Source organism: Aulostomus chinensis, chromosome 1 (genome assembly GCF_037954235.1).
Source record: "Aulostomus chinensis isolate RoL2024-O1b breed Wild chromosome 1, RoL_Achi_v1.0, whole genome shotgun sequence".
Classification (NCBI taxonomy): domain Eukaryota; kingdom Metazoa; phylum Chordata; class Actinopteri; order Syngnathiformes; family Aulostomidae; genus Aulostomus; species Aulostomus chinensis.
Genome location: NC_141320.1, coordinates 4,318,536 through 4,324,535, shown reverse-complemented (window position 1 = coordinate 4,324,535; position 6,000 = coordinate 4,318,536). Strand labels below are relative to the sequence as shown.

Sequence of the window (6,000 nt, the reverse complement as noted above, 5' to 3'; positions counted from 1 at the left end):
ACCACATCACTGTCGCATCATTTTGAGTTTTTTAAGAAACTCTCACCACATCACTGTCGCATCATTTTGAGATTTTAAGCAACTCTCACTACATGACTGTCAGCATCATTTTAAGGTTTTAAGCAACTCTTACTGCATCACTGGAGCATCATTTTGAGGTTCGTAGCAACTCTCACTACATCACTGTCAGCATCATTTTTAGGATAGTAGCAACTCTCACTACATCACTGTAGCATAATTTCTTAGGCTTTTAGCAACTGTCATTACATCACTTTAGCATAATTTTGAAATATGTAGCAACTCTCATGACATCACTGAAGCATCATTTTGAGATTAGTAGCAACTCTCACCACATCACTGTCGCATCATTTCTTAGGTTCATAGCAACTCTCATTACATCACTGTAGCATCATTTTGAGGTTTTAAGCAGCTCACTACATCACTGGAGCATCATTTTGAGGTTTTTAGCAACCCTCATTACATCACTTTAGCATCATTTTTAGTTTAATAGCAACTCTCACGACATCACTATAAGCATCATTTTGAGGTTAGTCGCAACTCTCACTACATCACTGTAGCATCATTTTGAGATTTTTAGCAACTCTCACTCCATCTCTGTAGCATCATTTTGAGGTTTTACTCACTACATCACTGGAGCATCATCTGGAGGTTTTTAGAAACTCTCACGACATCACTATAAGCATCATTTTGAGGTTAGTCGCAACTCTCACTACATGACTGTAGCATCTTTTTGAGGTCTTTAGCAACTCTCACTACATCACTGGAGCATCATTTCTTAGTTGAGAAGAAACTCTCATTACATCACTTTAGCATCATTTTGATCTTAGTTGCAAGTCTTACTGTATTATTGACAGCATCATTTTGAGGTTTGTAGCAACTCTCACCACATCACTGGAGCATCATTTTGAGGTTTGTAGCAACTCTTCCTACATCACTGTTGCATCATTTTATCCTTGAGATTGGGGACCAATAATTTTATTGTCCATTTTGGGGACATGTACTGTACACACACACACAGATTTAAGAAAGTCACTTTCAGGTGCCTGAAATTCCTTTGGGGACTAAAGTCTAGAAAAGTAATTTGAACATTTGTGTGTACTTTGTTTATTGATGATAAGATTTCCACCGACCAAGTCAGCCATATTGGCACCACAATCCAATTGGCATGTCAATAAACATCACCCAATAACCCAGGTCTTCTGTCTAAATGTATGTCACTGAAACATACTGTATTGTATTGCCTCACACTTACAGCATACAAGGATGCATGGCGTGGGTGGAACTGCCTGAATCTCTTCTGCAATGGAAGTTTGGTCAACCGTGTGGAACATTCCTGCACGATCCCCTTTGAGTGGGAAAGTAGCATCAACACAGCACCACGTGGTCCACCAGCAGCTTTGATTTCTGCTCCTTGTCTTGTAGTTCCACTTGACTTCTCCAAGGGAAGAGACTGCAAATGGTCAAGAACTCTGGGAAATTTGGTGGCTGTGGCCTCCTCAAATTCCACATTGTTGTGGACACCAGTTCAAAGTTTGAAGTGCAGTTATCAACTCTGCACTGAAGTTGTTTCGTTAAAGGATAAATGATTTCCATTGTCCAATGATTATTTTACATTCCAATCCTCTAAAGTGATGGACTGATACTGTAAATATGCAGAAATTCTCTATTGTTCAAAGTACAGATTCTGTGTTTATACATTGTTATAGTTTTTATACTTGGAGAAACCAGAATCTAACAGGAAATCACTGTAGAAAGTTGGCTCAGTTTCATAAAGTAACAACTAAATAGCTTCAATTGACAGTGATTGACCTTAAACTTGGCTATTTTGATGGACTATGCTTGCTTTTCCACTGTCAAATAAACTTTTTAATGGGAAATTCCTGCTCATAGACTGGTTTGTTTCATAAATGAACCAGTAAGAGCCCTGAACTTAGAGAAGAACCTGAAAGGTCCTTGTTCTTCATGTGTTTTTCCATGATGGGCCTGTTTTCCTGCAGTTGAATGCACATTTATCAACACTAAATGGACTGTAATTTAATGAGTTGGGACTGTGAAACCTGCTGTGTATTTTTACAGTTTATTCCATGTAATTTTGTGGAACAGTTCATCACTGTAATTTGACGGTATTCGTCTGGAAACTCTGCTGCCAGACTTTTTACTGTTTTTTTTCTAGTTTTTTTTCTTGACAGTGTACACAGAGGTCTGGTGGTTGAGCCGGGGCATTTTTACAAGCTGCTACCCGCATTCAAAAGACAAAACGGTCCCAGAGCTGATTGACCCAGAATGGGAATGGCACCTCGCATTTTGTGTCTGTGTCCCACAACATTGTCTGGCAGACAGTTGACCTGTCAATCACACACAGAGTCCCGCCCCCACACAGCTGAGAAACGCAGCTCTGAGCAGCTGCCTCAGTCACACAGAAGATAGACGCGTTTCCTGGTTGGCGAGTGCAGACACAACTTCTCTGAGTGCAGGATTCACTTCTCTCATTGCTGTTTGTTCACTGTTGAGGTTTTATTCCTCCACCAACCTGCTTCTGTCTGGAAAGAAACAAATAACTGGAGTGCTGTACATCAACAGACTTGGAGTTTGGACACGGACGAATGAAGTTTGGCTTTTTGTTTCTTCCATCAGATCAGAGCTGATAGGAAAAACAATCAGGTGGTTTTATTAAACCAGCAGTGAGCTGGACTTCAGCCCAGGTCCACAGTCCCACTGTCAGTTCACTTCAACATGAACGAACAAAATCCAACCCTCACCTGGCCTGGAAATAAATAACAATTACATAACAACTCCTTTATTTCTCTCCTGTTCAGGTCCAGTTGGACTCCATCCATCGTCCATCGTCATCTTCCGCTTATTCCTTACTATTAAGGGTCGCGGGGGGGCTGGAGCCTATCCCAGCATCTACGGGCAAGAGGCGGGGTACACCCTGGACAGGTCGCCAGTCCCAGTTGGACTCATTCATGTCTATATGGTAGGATTTCACTTCATGAGTTCAGAAGCATCTTCACATGAGACGCTGGTTCCTCAAATTGATTGATCGTTGAATTCTGTCTCTGATCTCTGAATTCTGTGTTTGATGTCGGAATTCTGTGTTTGATCTCTGGGTTCTGAGCATTGATCTCCTGCTTCAGTCTTTGATCTCTGACTGATTCTAAACTCATCAAAGGATCACATCAGCATCTTGGTCCAGACTCCAGATGGTGGTTTTACCAAGTGCACCATAGTCCTTGTTGCTGTCTGCTGTTGGGTCACAGCAAAGTAAGGAAACAGCCTGACGGTCCTCAGGAGGAAATTCAACAGCCTCCAAAGATGGAGGTGAATCTAGACCTGCTCATGTTGGCCATCCTTGATGAACTTGGGCGGTACTCTGGTGCAGGGATGAGGTCATGGAGCTGATCTGGGAGCAGTCCTGATGTTAAATGCTGTGATGAAGGACAGTGTGGAGGCAAAATGGACAAAATGTGTCAACATCAAATAAAGTTGTAAACCTGTTTGAAGTCTTATTTTGTGTCTGATGGCCATTTTTGAAATCACTAATGATTTTTTGACTGAACATCCTGGATCCTGTGGTGCCTGATGAGGAGACAACTTGAGTACAGAGTTGGAGAAGAGGGTTTTTGGAGGGGGGATGATTTTTGCAGTGCTACAAGTCAATAAAATGTCATCATGTTTCAAAATGTTCTCACTAAGATGGTTATTAATCCCTCATTCTCAGCTGCTACAGCCTTTAAAGAAAACCTTTGACTGGTGGATCTAACAAAGATCAGATGTTGTCTCCTCTAGAACATCAACAGCTTAACGTTGTGGGCAGGACTCCTACCTGAGCAGGGAGACCCCAATGGATTTCTAGTCCTGATAGGGAGAGGGAGCCTCCTGGGTCGCGGAGTGGGGAACCTGATAGGGAGTGGGACGATCCGCCCATTGTGGGTGATTGACAGGGCAGGTTTGATCTATGTTTTCATTTTCAAAAGTAATTTTGAATATTTGTGGAAAGTTCGCCCACCTTGAACATGGAGAAGATGTCTTCTGATAGTGAATCGACTGTTGTCACATTTAAGGATCACTTTAGCTGACAAGATGAAGGTTACAAAGGACCAGCTGGAGATACCGGGGATTGAACCCAGGGCCTCACACATGCTCAGCATGCGCTCTACCACTGAGCTACACCCCCTCTGGTAGAGTCACTGTTTAACTGGTGAATGAATTTCCAGTGGATTTTAGGAAACCTAGAAGTTCCTCAGGTGCCATCAATCTTAAGTCTCTCCTTCACTTTGTGTGTGGTTCAAAGTCAGTGGTTTCATCAGAGCTCAACAACAGAACAAGCTGAAGTCTTCTGGAGAACGAGGGCACCGATCCCACCACCTCTCACATGCTAAGCTAGCGCTCTACCATTGAGCTCCTTCCTCTGCTCAGCAACATAACAGATAATGCAGGTTGACCTTCAGGCTGCTGGGAGGTCAACACCTGAAATATTTCCAGGATTCTGTCGTGTTGGTAGAAACAGTTTGAGGGAAGAAAACCCTCAAACATGATGATGTCATTATTGAAGGCTTTACTGCTCCAAACCTTTGCTTGTTCTTCTGGGGTTGTGAGAGGTTCTGAGTGATGCATGGAAACTGAAGGTTTAGGCATCAGTTCAAAGTAGCAGGAGCTTAAGGGGACATTTCAGATTTGTTGAAGTTGAGTCCTACTGCCTTCTTGTTCATGACGATGGTGATGTCAGAGTTCTTGCTCAGAACGATCCATGCTGTTCCTCCTATTAGTTCTGGAAAGTTGGAGCAAAACGTCATGCAGGGTCACAAGGTCACGTGTTTTGTGTTATCAGCAGATTTAATCTATAGAGTGAGTGACGTGTGGTGTGTTTGTCAGGAGCTTAAAGACCAAAGTTGTTGATGCACAAGAGAAGTACACACGTCAAAGCTGCTTCATTTTAATGAGTGAAACTGAAAATTGAGAAGAGTGACAACAAAAATGGAGACAAGAAGTCTCCTTCAAAACACACACACACACACACACTCACACACTCACATAGTCATATACGTGCAGTCAAATGCCAGTAAATTCTGAGTATTTTTGAATCCATTTTCATTTCATTCTTTTCTTTATGTTGCCCCCTGCTGGACAATAGGTTTAAGGTTAATGTGGAAAAAAAGCAGACAATAAATACGACTGAACTATTATTGAAATGCCGGCGACTTCATTCGATCTGAAAGTTCATTGTTGACCAAACAGACACTGATACAACAGCCTTAAAGTCTACCTCCATCGGCTAAAGATGCCCCTGGATCATAAAGCACAGCTCGACTGCTGGCTAACATGCAGGCGTGGGCCTATCACTGAAATCAGCAGTCATGAAAAACTGTGCTAGGCCTCCAGACCCAAGCTTGAAGAGGTTTGACAACTGGACCCAGGAGAATTTTAACTGAAAACCCCTGCTCTGGAGGATCTGAGGGATGCATGACTGCCCTCTGTTGACCCGTTTAATACAGGAATATCTGAGAAGTACTGAGGACGGCAAAGGGTGCTGATTGGCCAGCAGCCCCACACAGGTCAAAGGTCACCCCCACGGCGGACCAGTTTATTATAATAGTCACGACACCATCCGTTACAGTTGGGTTGGGTTCAGGCTCTTCAGCGCTTCTTATTTTTCCGTGAGCTCCTCCAGCTGCTGGTCCGTCTCTCCCCTTTTCTTTCTCTTCTGCTTACTTTTTTGTTTCTTTGTTCTTTAACTTTAAACAGAACTTCTCCTCTCCCCCTTTTCACGGTCACAATACTGTTGACCTCCCGTGAGCGTTGAATCTCCATCCTGACCAGTGGAGAGAAACCACCTTGTGCCTGAGAAGAGCATCGCGGATCCCAGTGGGAGCCACGGTCGTTGAGATGGAGGCTTGGTAGGCCGTCCCCCCACCAGGTCATTGGAGAGGTTCCGTACATTGATGAGAACAATCCAGCTGAGAACGTGAGCAGGTCCTG

General features: G+C 43.2%; 1 non-coding gene across 1 annotated transcript; it reads right to left on the bottom strand.

Moving 5' to 3' along the window:
* Window positions 1-4,126: 4,126 nt before the first annotated feature.
* On the bottom strand, window positions 4,127-4,198 carry trnaa-agc (transfer RNA alanine (anticodon AGC)). Its single transcript has one exon. It is a non-coding gene; the product is annotated as a tRNA-Ala (tRNA).
* Window positions 4,199-6,000: the final 1,802 nt, after the last annotated feature.